Below are 17,584 nucleotides of genomic sequence, written 5' to 3'. Positions count from 1 at the left end.
CATATGTTACACTATACATCAGAAGGCAATGGTAGGGGACATAAATTAGCGTCCCTTACTCAACCAACCCCTATGTTACACTATACATCAGAGAGGAAAGGTAGGGGACATAAATTGGCGTCCCTTACTCAACCAACCCGTGTGTTACACTATACATCAGAAGGCAATGGTAGGGGACATAAATTGGCGTCCCTTACTCAACCAACCCCTCTGTTACACTATACATCAGAAGGCAATGGTAGGGGACATAAATTGGCGTCCCTTACTCAACCAACCTCTATGTTACACTATACATCAGAAGGCAATGGTAGGGGACATAAATTGGCGTCCCTTACTCAACCAACCCCTATGTTAGACTAAACATCAGAGAGGAAAGGTAGGGGACATAAATTGGCGTCCCTTACTCAACCAACCCGTGTGTTACACTATACATCAGAAGGCAATGGTAGGGGACATAAATTGGCGTCCCTTACTCAACCAACCCCTATGTTACACTATACATTAGAAGACAATGGTAGGGGACATAAATTGGCGTCCCTTACTCAACCAACCCCAATGTTACACTATACATCAGAGAGAAAGGTAGGGGACATAAATTGGCGTCCCTTACTCAACCAACCCCTATGTTAAACTATACATCAGAAGGCAATGGTAGGGGACATAAATTGGCGTCCCTTACTCAACCAACCCCTATGTTACACTATACATCAGAAGGCAATGGTAGGGGACATAAATTGGCGTCCCTTACTCAACCAACCCGTGTGTTACACTATTCATCAGAAGGCAATGGTAGGGGACATAAATTGGCGTCCCTTACTCAACCAACCCGTGTTACACTATACATCAGAAGGCAATGGTAGGGGACATAAATTGGCGTCCCTTACTCAACCAACCCCACTGTTACACTATACATCAGAAGGCAATGGTAGGGGACATAAATTGGCGTCCCTTACTCAACCAACCCCATATTACACTATACATCAGAAGGCAATGGTAGGGGACATAAATTGGCGTCCCTTACTCAACCAACCCCTATGTTACACTATACATCAGAAGGCAATTGTAGGGGACATAAATTGGCGTCCCTTACTCAACCAACCCCTATGTTACACTATACATCAGAAGGCAATGGTAGGGGACATAAATTGGCGTCCCTTACTAAACCAACCCGTGTGTTACACTATTCATCAGAAGGCAATGGTAGGGGACATAAATTGGCGTCCCTTACTCAACCAACCCGTGTTACACTATACATCAGAAGGCAATGGTAGGGGACATAAATTGGCGTCCCTTACTCAACCAACCCCACTGTTACACTATACATCAGAAGGCAATGGTAGGGGACATAAATTGGCGTCCCTTACTCAACCATCCCCATATTACACTATACATCAGAAGGCAATGGTAGGGGACATAAATTGGCGTCCCTTACTCAACCAACCCCTATGTTACACTATACATCAGAAAGCAAAGGTAGGGGACATAAATTGGCATCCCCTAAGGGGCTTGTCTATGCTGCAATTTTCCAAGGTCATCATACAGGCAAACTGGCATCCCTTACTCAACCTACCTGTATGCTAAACTTTACTTTAAAGCAAAGGTCAACAAAGGTCACAAATTGTATCTCTGTCTGAAAAGGAACTGGAAAAATTACTTGTCTAAAAGTGGTTATTTATATCAAATTTATCTGCGTTTCAGCTCTTAAAGTGCCTTTCCTACTTTTAAAACATAAATCCATTCTATAATTTATCCATATTTTTGGAGTTGAACAGTGAACTGACTACAGTGGGATTCAAACCAACAACCTTCGGATTTATGTGCCAGTGCTCTACCAACTGAGATATCTTGGCGTTCTCCCAATTGTTTAAGTATGTTTGTACGGCTTGCCAGTCAAAAGCCATACAACTGTTAACTGCCGTGTAGCTAGGGATCACACAGCCAGGGGATCACTTTATTAAGATGCGACTTTTTGTTTCAGATATTAATAAAAAGCAATCAATATATTTTTCTGTATATGATTTAGCATTCCTGCCAGTACCGGTGTTCCTTGTTCTCCACTCGTAAAGCGATGACCTTTCCTCCAATGCACCTGAACAGTTGATTCATTCTTCTCCATTATAGTGGCAATGTCCGCTCTGCCCTTGCTTTCTTCCAGATAAACTGCAACAAGGTCAATACTGCAATCTTAAGCCTGCTGGTTGCTACTGAGACCTCTTGCTTCCCATGGTCACCAATACATACCTAAATTTAGAAACGCATTAGGAAATAATGTTGAGTTAAAGATTGTGATGCTTTTCAAGTAAATAATTGAGGGAAGCTTTTTTGGTAATAGCAGTGGTTTTTAGGTTAGTATTTTTCTGTACTTTGTAACTTACTTCATAGTTTCAGATTTATATGGACGATGATAACCTGGTGTTAATAATTTTTTCCTTTTCCTTTTCTTTATTTTATAATTGATTCAGTTTGACTGTTGCTGGCCTTTTTCTGCCATTGTAGATCAGGTATAACAGTTTTACAATTCTTTCACCAAACTTCTCTATAAAAACAATTATACAATACTCACAGGTAGACAATTCACAGCAAAAGCAACTTTATCCTTGATCATTTTGCATTTGGTTGTCTCCTTGGACAGGCTCCACTGCTGTTTCTCTGGGACATGCCAATCCTTTCAGCTGCTGAAGTGGCCAAGAACTAACCTCTTGTGAAACCTTGGTTTTATACAACGAATAAGAAGTAACAACTATCAGACAGTATAGTTAAAAGAAACTTACTCAAGTACACACTTTATATCAAAACTCTATAAGAATTAAAAACTTTTGCCACTGTATGTACTTTGCATCAATACTGTACTTGAGGTAATAGTGAGAAAGCAAATCCATCAGAGACGGTTGTACTCGATGTAATAGTGAATATTTGTAAGCCAATTAGAGACCCTCCCTCCCCCCGCTCCGTTGTGATGCTGTTTCATATCTGCTTAGCATGGATGGTCCAAGCATTCAACATTCAGCTCTGCCCTGTGCTGCTGTTGTATAACAGGGCAAACCCATGTCTATAGTCTAAGGACAGCAACCTACACACACATCATCTTAACTGCTAAAAAAACAATTAATGTATGATAGTTTATCAGTTTGAACAAAACAGGAAAGGAGATAACTTTGTGCAATTGTACTTGTTTCTTCTTTAGTTTGTGCGAACTTTGACATGGGTATAAGACAGCCAGTTTCAAACCTTTAAGTAGCGCAGTCCCTTGGAGTAGTCTTTAACTGAGTTGGTGACTTTGTGCTTTAGCTGTGGCTCCTGGTAAGGTCACCCACATCCACCTTAGACAACTTAAACCACTGAGGTGGCTGTGGCTTCAAAACTCCCCATAAGTCACTGTGAATAAAAGAAAACCAATTTTGTACTTGAAATGAAGTAAAATTTCCACAGCTTTTGTTTGATTGAATAGGGACTCAGTACAGATTGAATCAGACAGCATGCCATTAATTTATTGTTACTCAAGTGCGCATGCGAGTATTCATGCACATGGTTAGTACGCATGTGACAGTCTACTTGTCATGTGCTTTACGATTGCGGAACTAGAGAATATCGTTGGCAATAAAGATGTCTTCTCCACACAAAAATTTTATATATGTATATGGTAAAGTAACAAATATATATAACACGGTTTGGGGGTGACCAGTCTTTATTAGCTCCCCTTGGTACTGAAAGTTGACAAAGAGGAATCTGACTGGCATAATACGAAACTTCTGTAAACTTTTAGCAATTAAACTTTAAGCAAACTAGGACTCAAACCAAGCACCTCTGGACTAAACATGGGTAACCAGCACTAACAAGGGGTGAATGACTTTTTAAAAAGTGCATTTTTAGAAGCTCTTTCAGAGTGTATCTTTTTGGTGCTGCTGCATAATACTGTACTCCAAATTAAGTATAAAGTGTCAGGATTGACTGTCGACCCGGTTAGCAGCATTAGTAATATTTAAAGCACAGTCGGTTTAACAGTAACAGCATGATCTAAAAATGGGGGGAACATTATTGTTTACCGCCTCATCCCATCTCACAAGGAATAATTTATTTGAATAAGGAAAACGTTACATTTAAAACCTCTATCTGTGTAACCATGGAGGTAGAAATTAAAAACTAACCTCCTAAGTTGTAACCTCCTCAAAGGTGTCAATCCCGATGAGGAGAGCAAACAAAAGATAGCAGATGTGTTTTTGTTCTCACAAAAACAATGTAAAGATGGCAGGAGTAGAAAACGCCTTCAAGCTTATCATTGCAGCTGCTGAGGGTGATCAGCAGACAAGTCAATGTTATGTTATGTGTCCAATACATGAAGTCCAATTTCCCTCCTGGCACTGCTGTGCGTCTACTACTAGAACACCTTTATGTATGAAAAGTGAAGATTGAAAAATATTACTTACAGGCTTGTAAATTTAAGTTATTTTTGTAAACAAAACCAAAGACATACCATCACAAATATAACATAAATTGCATTTTTTAATCTACTTGGCATACAGCAGCTTGCCATGCTTAGGCCACATAAAAAAAATTGTTGATCATCCCGCCCGAGCGATCAAAACTCCCCGACCCCAATTTTGTTTTTTTCACCATAAAAAAACCCAGCCTTTTTTCAAAATGTACAGGTTTCAAAAGATGTTTTACGAAAGTTTTTATTCATGTTGGCAAAGTAAGAACAATTCTTCAAATATTTACTTGGGCTACACAGTGTTTAGTTGTTTGAAAAATATTACAAAAAATGTCATCTAGGAGTTAAATTTGTTTGACAAAACTATTGAAAACATCAAAAACACACAAACCCTGTTTTATAGTGATTGTGATGATTTCTTTATTCTTGATTTCATATTTGGCATGTTAACAAAACTTAATTAGAATTTTTTTCTTCCACCTCCCTTCCTCCCCCCTCCCCCATCCTCAAGAAAAAAGTGACTACATGTATCAACAATTTTTTTTGTATGTGGCCTTAGGTGAAAAAAAGGAGTGGACACACTCAGCTGGGATGGGATTTAAACCAAAAACCCTGAACCTTTTTCTTCAAGTAGCACTTGGCAAACTGACTAAGGCATGTGGCTGTTTCTAATTTCTAAGTTGTAACACCTGTATTGAGAAGTGTTAATACATGGTACACTTTGATAATTCTTACAGCCACATAACAAAACATGGTGTGCATGTAAAAAGACCCCATAATTATATAATTAGTGAACTCCCTTACCTGTCATCAGGTGGACATGCAATTTTGACAAAATTGCACGAAGCTTTATCACTCTTAGTGAATTAATGTGGGACATCCATTTTTGCCTGATCCATACCATCGAATATGATGACAGACAGGTCCTACTGCTGTCTCCTTGCTCCTGTATGGTACTCCCCCTACGCTCCTTCCTAAAAAAAAATATATATAACATATATCTTTGACTTGCCCAATTTTGCATGTAAAAACCATTCACTTTGTGAAGGAATATTAATGACACTGGACACTAATTAGTATTAATCAAAGACCAGTCTTCTCACTTGGTGTATGTTTTTGAACAGATGCCTAATAAAATAACAAACCTGTGTAAATTTGAGCTCAATTGGTCGCCTAAGTTGCGAGACAATGAAAGAAAAAACACCCTTGTTACACGAAGTTGTGTGTATTCAGAAACTTGATTTCGAGACGTCAAATAATATAAATCTGAGGTCTTGAAATCAAATTCATGGAAGACTACTTCTTTCTCTAAAATTACATTACTTCAGAGGGAGCCGTTTCTCACAATGTTTTATACTATCAACCTCTCCCCATTACTCGTCACCAAGTGAGGTTTTTCTGCTAATAATTATTTTGAGTAATTACCAACAGAGTCTACTGCCTTTAAATGGGGTCAAAAAACCTATATCATTATCATATTGAGGTTTGTGTTGACTATTAAAGTAAAACATAGTGTCTCTGATAATTTCATCATGGCAGAAGAATTAAAAACAATGTTCTAACTCCACTGCAAGATTGTGATTTCCCATCTCATTAGTTTGTTTGACCTCAACCTCTGTACTTAATTAGTAGTATTGTAGGGTCATTTTTTATCGTCCCTCATCATGTTTTCGAACCCCAGCTTCGATTCTCCTTACATGCCTTAATACCATGTGAGACTGTGAAAGCTCCACTGGTGACAGAAACTTTGCAGTTTACTCACGGGAGTCACGGTCTGTATTTTTTTCAGGCTTAATCATCCTAAGAATAATGTTTTTTGTCATAGGTTTAATTATGCTCACACAGTAAAATGATGAATTTTTGGTATAAATTACTAGTGCATTATTATGCCAACAATCAAATACTAGGTCCTGAATATTCAATATTAAAATAAACTAACTAACTCTCTCAACGTAAAACCAAAACTTTTAAGAATCAACACACAATTAACAGTTGATTTCAAAAAAGATCATTCAGTTTTAGATTGTGAACAATTTTCCTGTTTATCTACTACACTACAGTAGGCCGTCAGGCCGTAGTATACAAATATTGACTGCGTTGAGTGGCATAGTAAAACTAGTCACTCGAGGTGATCCCCGGAGCAGCCGATGAGGGAAGATAGGCTGCTCCGGGGATCACCGAGAGCAGTCAAAGCAGACAAAGCAGTAAATAATTGTTTGTTTTATAACACCCCTTGCTTTGATTCTATCTGTATATCTTAATAAAAATTAATTCACACAACACCTTTATTCATGTGATCCACTATCGCCAACGTTGTGTTGCGTACAGAACAGTACTGTTGAACAATTCTTTCTTTGAATCTGCTGAGTCTATAAAATCTCGTAATTCATCTTCAGTAAGTAAAACAAATCGCGGACGGGCCTCATTGTCCTCCATTTTCCTGGTAGAATCGTCAAAAAACTTTACATACGTCGCGCACAATCAATCGTCAAACAAGAACTGTAAAATCTTACGTTGAAACACCAAGTTTTGACAAAATAAGAGAGTACCAGACTAGTGCTGTTACGTTCGTTCTCTAAATCGTATTTAAAATGCACATTATGTTGTACATTAGGTTGTCAAGCAGCTCGTTTAAATCAATGGTAGTCAAATGTAGTCTGGGTACCAGGGTATCCATGCACTAGTACATCGGTTGCTAGGCTGTCGTTGAATAGTCCATTGAGTAGTTACTTTGGTCGGTGAACATGTACAAGAGTACGTAAAAATACACAACATGATGTGACACGCTCTCGGCCAATCAACAGATAGAATCAAAGGAAGGGGTGTTATAATAATTAATATTACAATTATTATAATTAATTATTAATAAGTAAATAAAGTAGGCCTATCTTATCTAGTTCTACCAAACGAAAAAGTGAAATGCAAGGAACACTGACTCTGCTCTGTCCAACCATGGAGGAATTCCTCCATCCTTGGTCCCACACTAAACACTATTATTAGTATTACAGGCATGACAGGCGGCCTGTACGCTACTACTAGTACTAGTGTACCTACCTCCCACCAGCCACACTGGTCATGCTGGGTCAGGCTGCGCCATGGCGCTGTCGCCGTCAATGTCAGCCTCGAGAAATATCTGCATGCATCGCATTCGCATGTTAATATACAAGATTAAATCCAACTCCGTTGCTAATTAGTCCACCACCGGCACGTGGCGTAGGGCTCGATCACAAACACAAAACCAGCAGGATAGCCCGGGGCAACCAGCAATAAGCTGGTGATTTTTGCGCCGATGATCACAACATTTCTTCCTCCACCGATTTTAAACTATAACTTTATAAGTACGTCGCATGCATCGCATATAAACGCACAACCGTTAACCACACACAGCCGTTAACCACGCCTTGAACATACATGTACATGATGTACATACTTATACACAGTACATGTTTATTGTACATTATTATGGACCGACTCGAGAAACGCCATCACGTAGTCAAGTAATTTTCATCACGTGGTCAAGTGATTTTCAACTATTGAACCTATAAGTATATAACAATTAACTATAAGCTGATCCAAACAAAATTAATGTGGCCATTGACATGGTGTTCGATCAATTCTTCTTCAATTTGCCTGTAAATAAACAATTTTTAATAAAATAATAACTATTATGAAAATTGAATATCATGATAATACCAAAATATAATTATATTAATACACTATAATAATACTATTTAAAATGGTATTCATTACAACTAGTACTAGACTTGTTTCCCTAGCCTATCTTATTTAATTTTTAACTAGTAAATGACAGAGTAGCAGTTGAAACTCGTATGTTTTTTTCTATTTTCGTTGATACAACAAGGAAATCTGATTTGGATGACTGCGCAGGCAGCTTAAAAAAAAAAAAAAAAAAAAAAAAAAACATAATAAGTACTACATGTACATAACAAATCAACAGTGGTGCTTTTCTATGCATTCTAAAGGAGTCTTGATTCCATGTGAAAAAAAAAAAAACTGTCCAGAAATCTCATGTTTGAATCTGCCGGCCGCACTCGCGTGCTCATCAACGTTTACCTGTCCCTTAAAACTCAGAAAATAATCGGAAGCATGCAAAACTCATTTCCATTGTGCTGTTATAATTAAATTAAAAACATGTAGGGCCTATTGTTATCGATTGAGGCCTAGGCTACCGTTTTTGTAGTTCCCAATTTTCTCACCGTTTGAGTGGTCATACCTTTTAATATTATTATCAACAGAATTCGGGTAAGATTTCAAAAATTGACGAACAGAACTCGCTAAAGTGCTTATTACAGGAACAATTATCAGTCGGTATGGTCGGACACACCCAATTAAAAATCAGGAAAGGTCAGCGCCCCAATTGGAATCTATCTGGTAGAATTCGATGTACTCTACTAGAGCTCTACGTTTCAGGCACAATAAGTTGAGTGCCAACCACACTGTTGCGTCGCTATCGAAGGTAAGCTCATCCCATTTTCACATCCCAGATGCTCTTTGTTGATAGGTTGCTGGATCATAATTTTGTAAGCACCATAATAGGTTTTGAATTGTATTTATATATACAAAAAATATTGGATTAATAAAGTTTGAATTGGGGGGGGGGGGGGTCAGTTTTCGGCATTGAAAGTGGTATCTATCTGCGCGTGTGGACTGTCACTTACTACATTTATAATTATAGTAACACTGGTCATTCTTCAGATGTGGATGGCTGGATGTCAGCACCAACCATGGAGCTAAGTCTGTAAAACTTCATTGTGAACTGTGTTTGTATGGACAAAATTGCCGCGCGTATTTTGTCTAAGAATGTTGTATAACAAGCTGTGTGATAAGCAAAGATCGTAGACGCTGATAAGAGATTTCCAGCATGTGCGCGATGCGTGGCATCATAACGCATGGCAAAAATGGCCAATGTGTGTGGGTGTGTGTGTGTGCTACATATACATGTCTTGGTGTTTTAATACCCGTGGTTGTTGTTGCATGGAGCTCCTACAGAGCTAGTCTTGGCCCAAGACGATGGTGCTTGATTCTGGATAGTATACCACGCGCGGTTGAATCGCCAAAGCGCGCCCGCCACGGTATGATTTAGTTACGTGGACGGCTCGAAATCTAGACTTCACTCTGTAATAATACTATATCGGTAGACATATATTCTGGAGTAATGTACTGATTTATTATTGACGTGACTGATTCATACCATATACAAGATTACTGTTTACTGGAGAGCGAGTACCTGGATTGACCTAGTGACGTATTGAGGTCACAGTATATTAATGCGCTGTGTGTATATAAAGTAGTACCTTCACATCCTCCCTTTTTCGAGGAATTCATATACTAAAATGGCTTGCTAAATGAAGGACTATTTAGGCATATTGGAATCAATAAAAATTGGGAACACTGCTACAAAATACTTCAATGTGCGAGATCCAATGATATAAATTTAGTCACATATATGCAAGAACAGTAAACATACTTTTGAGTTGTTTGGGGGTTTAAGTGGACTCCAGTTTTTTACAACATGCAATAAAAACGGTTTGTAACAACTTGTTCAACAACAATTAAAAGTGATAAACATCAACAGCAGTAACTTTGTTAAAATGATAAACATCAACAGCAGTAACTTTGTTTGTAAACAAATTTTGTTTGTCAACAAAATAGCAGTGGTAACATCAATAGTAATAACTGAGTTTTTCAATGTCTTTTTGAAACGTCACTGTTCTGATTTTCCTTCTTTAGGATTCGATAAGCCGTTTTGGCTTTGTCACAGCACGACCAGTGCGTGTGTGATAAGTTTGATCAGAGTTACTGTCTGGTTTCTCCGAGTTGTTTTGTCCATGGGAAAGTTTGTTTTCCTGCAGTTTGGGAGTAGGTGTTAGTTGAGGAAGCTCAATTGGTGGTGTGTCGGTGAAACGGACTTGTTTCTTCTCTGTGTCCCGTGGGCGTACTTGTCTCCTGTTACGTCGTAGTGAATGTCCGATTGGTGTTTCGATCATGTACGATCGGGGCTCTGGACATTTGTCTTTCACGACAGCAGGTAACCAATTGCCAGACTGTTGATCTTGTACGCTAACATGCTGGCCTACACTGAGAGGGGGTAGGGCACGTACACCATACTTGTCATGGTTATCTTTCTGACTAGTCTGACGAGCGACGAGGCGTTAATGGATTGCGTCCTTTTGAGGTATCGTGTTGCGAATTTTGATAGGAAGGTTGCTTCTTAGTTTGCGTCCATGTAGTAGTTCCGCTGGTGAGGGAATAACATTGTCCAACGGAGTAGTGCGTAGGCAAAGTAGAGCGAGATCTATGTCCATGTCGGACTGTTGGGCTTTTGTCAATGTAGCTTTGACAGTTTGGATGGCTCTTTCAATAAAACCATTGCTTTGCGGATATCTGGGGCTTGATGTCACGTGGTCAAATCCCCAGTCACGAGCGAATTTGCGATATTCGTGGCTGTCGTAGTGTGGGCCGTTGTCGCTGATTACTTTCGTGGGGATGCCTAGTTCACTGAAAATCTGTTTCGTGAGGCGTATGACTGTGGCACTTGTGCACCGTCCACTGATTTTCCTGATAAATGGGTACTTTGAGTAGTAGTCCGCTATAATCAAGTATTCGGCGTTGTTGTAGTGGAACATGTCTGTCCCTACGGTTTGCCACGGTCGCTGTGGAATGTCGTGAGGAATAAGTGGTTCCGCGGGTTGGCTTTTTTGGTGTCGTTGGCATGTGCTGCATGCGCTTACCAATTGTTCAATGTCTTTATTGATGCCAGGCCAGAAGATGCATGTTTTGGCCCTGAGCTGGCATTTGTTGATGCCTTGGTGTCCCGCGTGAATCTTTTGCAATGCTTCGCTTTGCATTGTCTCAGGGATGACGATTCGTTCGCCCTTGATGACGAGACCGTTATCAACCGATAGTTCATCGCGGTTGGACCAGTAGTGGCGGATGCACTTGGGTAGTTGTTTTGGGTCATCCGGCCACCCAGTGACGATAGTTTCACTGAGGAGGCGTAGTGTTTTGTCACTTTGTGTCTGGCGTTGCATTTCTGCAAGCTTGTCTGTAGAGAACTGTACGGCATATATGGTCGTATCGAGATCAATCCGTGGACCGCGCGTTGGGCCAAGCCTCGATAGTGCGTCTGCGAGTACCATTTCGCGTCCAGGGCGGTAGACTATGTTGTAGTCGTACGGTTGCAGGCGTAGCATCATTCTCTGCAGTCGTGGCGGAGTGTTAGCCATGCTTTTGTGTTGTATGTTCTCTAGCGGTTTGTGGTCCGACTCGACGGTGAACTTTGATCCATATATGTAAGTATGGAAGCGAGTGCAACCAAACACTACAGCTAGCAATTCTCGTTCGATGTTTGCGTAGCGTTTCTCGGCGTCGGTGAGAGCCTTGCTCGCGAATGCGACAGGTTTGTTGTCCTGTAGAAGAGCTGCACCGAGCCCTTTTAACGAGGCGTCAACTTGAATGACTGTTGGTTTGCGAGTGTTAAAGTACGTTAGTGTACATTCGGTGCTGATCATGGATTTCACTTTGTCAAACGCTGTCTGGTGCGATGCTGACCATTGCCAATCGCTATCTTTGCGTATGAGTGCGCGTATGGTGTCAGTATGATCTGCGAGGTTTGGTATGAATGGTGCCATGTACTGGACCAAACCGAGAAATTGTTGCAGTTCGTTGACGTTGGTTGGCGATGGTAGCGAGTGAATGTCACTTACTTTCGCGGGGTCAGGGTGTACGCCCTGAGCATCGTAGTAGCACCCAAAAAACTTGATGCTGGGAATGTTAATATCACACTTGTCCAAGTTGAAGATCAGACCGTATTTGCGAGCTATGTGCATGAGGTTATGAAGGTTTTTGTTGTGTTCCTCCATATCGTGCCCAAACACTGCAACGTCGTCAGCTATGCCGATGGTACCAGGGCATTGCTCCAATATCATGTCCATTTTCTCTTGGAAAATATCTTGCGAAACCTTGAGTCCAAATGGTAGTCGTTTGAAGCGATAGCGTCCGAAAGGCGAATTGAACGTGGTCAGGTAACTGGACTCTGAATCCAACTCGATGGACCAGTACCCGTGACGTGCGTCAAGTTTGCTGAAGACCCGTGCACCACTGAACTTGTGGGTAATCTCCTCGAGCGTTGGCGTTTTGTGATACGTGCGTTTGGAGGCTCGATTCAGGTCTTTTGGATCGACGCAGATCCGAAGTTGGCCGTTGGCTTTCCTGCTAAATGCAAGGGACGACACCCAGTCTGTGGGCTCTATCACCTTGGCTATTACATTTAACGCTGTCATCCTGTCAAGTTCGGCTTTCATTTCATCCTTGAGCTGGATGGGGTATTTGCGAGGCGGTTGTACGGAAGGTTGCGCGTCCTCGTGCAGCGTAATGTGAAATTGACCAGGAAACTTGCCAATACCGGTAAATCGATCCGGATATTGGGCTTTGAGGTCCTTCTTGTTGCGTATGGGCCCCAAGTTTGCGACTTTAGGCGTTGGCGTTGGCGTTGCGGGTGTACGTATGGCACAATTCATCGTGAGGAGTTTGAGTGCGCGTGAACTTGGCAGTCCAATAATTGCAGGTCCTGTTGCGTCAGCAATGAAGAACTCTGCGTCTATCCACTCACCACTGTTGAATTTGCATGGAATTGTTATACTGCCATGCTGCGGTATTTGTGTGCCATTGTAAGCTGTGAGAATTCCCTTTACCGGGGTTGTAGCGCCAAGTTTTGGAAATCCTTCTGCGTCCAACAATGTGGGGAACATGCGTCGAAATAATCGGAGGGGGATGATATTTCCCTGTGCACCCGTGTCAACTTTTGCTGTGAGCGTGTGATTGCCTGGCCGTTGTTTGAGCTTGATGTTGAGCGTCGTGAACACTTGATCGCGATTGTCTACGCGCTTGTTGTTGGTATTGTTTATACCGTCGATCTGTTGCGTGATTGTGACTGTCTCAAAACCCATGTTCTCAAAGTCATTGGATGCATCATCCATGTCCTGTTGCTGGACATAGTGAACCTCACTTTGACGGTTATTCGGTTTCGGAGTGTTGCTTCTCCTGTATGATCCGCGAGGTCGATTATCCGATCTGGGTCGTGGTTTGCGTCGCTGTTGTTGGCTTTGTCCTTTGCCAGCAGAGCTGAGGCATACCTGTTGCCAATGTCCAGTTTTACCACATTTTCTGCATGTAGTACCGTATGCTGGGCACCCATCTCTCGGCTTGTATGGATGACTGCCCCCGCAGTTTTTACATTGACCGCGAAGTTTTACCATATCCACCTTGGCATCGTGTCCGATGTTGCCGAGTTGAGCCATGTGGTTCACACTAGCTTCATGTGTACGGCATATGTCGAGAGCATCCTGCAAAGACATCTTGTCGTCCTTGCCTAGCAATTTCTTCTGCGTCTGCGTGTATTTGATACCGGAAATCAGTACCTCAATGATGCGTTCCTCGAGTGCAGAATTTTCCTTGAACTGACATTTCATGGCCTTTGCCTTGCAACGTGTATAAAAGTCATCAACAGACTCTGAATCAATCTGTTTGTACCGCTGAAATTCAAGCCGGTGTATTCTAAAGTTCTCATGAGGCTGTACATGCTTCGAAAACTTATCCCATATGTTTGTGGGATCTTGTAGCTGTTCATCAGTGAGGCCCCAGGTGTTAAAAATCCTGAGCCCCTCGCGACCTGCCCACAAAATTATGTAGTTGTGCTGCTTATCAGGTACAATGTTCTTGACCTGGAACCACATATTTGATGTCTGCTTAAACTCTTTATAAGCCTGAGGGCGATCTGGATGGCTCCAGTCCATCTTTGGATGAGGTATTGTATCAGCCATTGCGTGAAAATACAGTTAGAATGTTCGTATCACAATATGCGTGTAGTTGTTTTTGCGTTTTATGCGGTCTACCCGGTACGTGATACACGTATGGTACGTAGCGTTGATTTACATGTACTGTAACTCACGTGTCAAAATGGCGGAATGTGTCCGTCCAGCAGTGCCGTTCGTTGGATTTGTTCTGTCCAATCGGATCAAATTCTGTACACAGTTATTGCTAAAACTTGATGAGACACTTGCCTGATCCTTTGCTGCCACCATGTAATAATACTATATCGGTAGACATATATTCTGGAGTAATGTACTGATTTATTATTGACGTGACTGATTCATACCATATACAAGATTACTGTTTACTGGAGAGCGAGTACCTGGATTGACCTAGTGACGTATTGAGGTCACAGTATATTAATGCGCTGTGTGTATATAAAGTAGTACCTTCACACACTCTGCAAGCTACCATCGTCTTGGCAATCCTGCAGCGCTGTGTTAACTTTTTCATTGTTTTCTTCTACAGCTTTCTGTAGAACCAATCAGCGTGCGATCGTTGTAATAAATTAACATAATGTATTAGTTGACCCCGGGGTCATTCATGTTATGATTACACGGCATTGGCAGTTCCGTGTTTGTCGTGGAGGAAAAATCGTAAGAAAATAGGAAATTTTCACGATTATGAATGCTAAAGATGAACAAGTGAGCCGAAGCTATATTGATCTGCTATCTAGATGGCAATTAATGAACGACTATGTCACAATATACCAGCTAGTGCCCTCTCTGCGGACGGTCTGGTTTTGCGATAAACTCCGCCAGTTCTCGTGTGCTTCGTCTGCTGCATGCAGGCAGCAGTTGGACCATGGAGGTAGGATGTCCGGGTGTGAATAAACTATAGGGAACTAGAGCATGATACCACATACGACCAACGTTTGCAACTGAGCAAGTCATGGATCCCAAGTCATTATGTAACTGTCAGTGTCACAAAGTGGTGAGTGGAGAGAATCTTGTTTATATTGATCGAATCTGTATATAATTAGAAAACGTAAAGTCATACATTTGTAAGTAGTCATTGTTTGTCATGTTTGAATACTTCAAAACTTGTTGTTATTCATGTAGGTAGACCTCCTTCCTGCTAAATAGCAGTGCTATTTCATCATGCGAAGCACAATTTTCTTGTGTCTCACTTATGGAAGGGCAGCTCGTAAAAGTATTGCCTCACCAAAATCCACTTCGCATTCGCATTCGAAGGAAGTATGAGCCTACTCCTTGGTTTTGTTTCGGTTTGGAACGAACATAGCCCAGCTTTATGTGAGATTGGATTTGTCTGACTCGAGTCACCAACACTTCAATGCACACAGATACATATCCCTCGATTTGAAAATGGCTCATTGGCTGACATTTTTTTTTTAACTTACATTTTTCTTCTGTGCACAAGCAATTAACACTTGTTTGCAACTGCTATAGTTGGGTTGATTGATGATCGTAACCCTCGCTGGTCAACGGTTTAATATTAATAATCAAAACAGATATACATTTTACATTAAGCTTGATGCAGAACAAGTTTAGCACAATGAGACCCAATATAATCACTGAACTTATTCTATGATTTGTATTTTTTTCATTCTTCTGATAGGGCACATTTCCAGGAGAGGAGTCTGCTTTTAGAGAACTGCTGCATGCCCACCTTGGGAGTACTGATACTTTTTAGGCCTCGTCTTGTCAGATGAATGGGTAGTCGACTGCTCTGCAATTAAGGAATGGAGTTCTTGATTCAAGAGAGACAAATCTGTGACAGAATCAAGATTCAAGCGTATATAATTGTGGAAGAGATATTTTGCTGTTTTGCAGAGGAAGTCTCAAGAGAAAAGGAAAAGATGGAACATCATATTAACTGTCAATCAAGAAAGACGTATGTGAAGAACTGTACTCTACATTTTGCTGCAAAGTTCCACCACTGTATCACAATTTATTGTCGACATGTATCATACCATACCAATACAGAGATTGACTTTCAAGACGAGTTTACATAGCTTTTTCAACACTGTGGGAACTGTGTGCATACTCTTAGCAACCGATGCTTTTGGACTGGGGTTGATGTTTGTCATTATTTTGAACACCAAGATGAAAATGTACAACTAAGTGGAAGAGTTGGGCGAGATGAGCAACATGGTCTTTCAACTGCCTATCTAAGACACAGAGAATCAGATAAAAACTGCATTGCACCCCACAATGTAGAAGAGTGGTCGTAGGCTCAGCCGCTCACACAAGTACATAGTACAAACAGTATTGTGTATAACTGCTGTGATACCTGTGCACTTTAAATGCTGCTGTGGGAAAGCCTGTGATTGGCGACTAGTGGTACGCACTACGATTGATGTCGAAATCGCAACTAGTTATTGCTTAGTCGAGTTGCGACTGCCATTATTCACCTACTCCGTAAATCGAGCCACCACAACAACTAAAATAGTTGCGACTATTCCTGCTTGCTGAAAAAATTGTGTCCCTCACAGTCACGACTTTTCATGACAACATAATTTACCTATGAAACACAACCAGACATCAGTAAGCCTGGGCCACTAGTGTAAGTTACTACTCGACTAGTCACACCTCAAAAAGTCATGACTACGACACTAGTCACGACTTGTTTGCCGCAGGGGCAATATGGTAAATTTCGTGCTTAGAGGATTGAAGGATTGTCACTGGTGTCACTGACTGTGTTTCGTAAAGAAATTATGTTGCCATGAATAGTCGTGAGCGATACAATAGACAGTTCACCATACAGGAAGTTGTTACTATTTTTGTAGTACACGATTATTCAATTAGGAATTAAAAAAAGTAGTCGCAACACGACTAGTGATTTTAATAATCTCGACTGTGCGACAAGTTTGACACTGTGTCGCACTAGTCACCCAGCCCTAGACATAAAGTGACACAATCCTTAAATCCTTTCAGCGTGAGTTTTACTCTATTGCACCTGCAGCAAATAATACGTCGCAATGCATTTTGGGGCATGAAAAATGACTAGTGTGTTGAAGTTGCAACTGTTTGAGGCACGAATAGTTGAGAAGCAAATTTCACTAGTCGCTCAGGCTTTAATTGTGGGGTATCGTTGTTACGATAGCCTGTTTACAAACCTGATCATTTTAATAGCCACTGTTCTGTGAAGAATTTGTGTTTGGCAATAAAGAAAAATTTTATGAACAAGTAATTTGTGTTGGCCTTTATTTAGAAATAATTTGAATTAAACTGTATCAATTGTTTTTAGACACAATACATCATTGTTAATTATAACATACTGACTATTAGGTATTCATGTGAT

The 17,584-nt window shown here is 40.8% G+C and overlaps 1 long non-coding RNA gene and 1 pseudogene across 1 annotated transcript; one reads left to right on the top strand and one right to left on the bottom strand.

Annotated features, from left to right (window-relative positions):
- Positions 1-17,584, top strand: part of LOC139950984 (alkaline phosphatase-like) — a 63,429-nt pseudogene that overhangs the window by 11,906 nt on the left and 33,939 nt on the right.
- Positions 2,161-4,214, bottom strand: LOC139950445 (uncharacterized). Its single transcript, XR_011787654.1, has 4 exons — positions 4,146-4,214; positions 3,229-3,375; positions 2,564-2,708; positions 2,161-2,241 (listed from the first exon to the last, which is right to left on the bottom strand). It is a non-coding gene; the product is annotated as an uncharacterized lncRNA (long non-coding RNA).

This window comes from Asterias amurensis, chromosome 18 (genome assembly GCF_032118995.1).
Source record: "Asterias amurensis chromosome 18, ASM3211899v1".
Lineage (NCBI taxonomy): Eukaryota > Metazoa > Echinodermata > Asteroidea > Forcipulatida > Asteriidae > Asterias > Asterias amurensis.
Note: the sequence above shows the minus strand (reverse complement) of the source record. Positions and strands in the feature narration are given on the sequence as shown.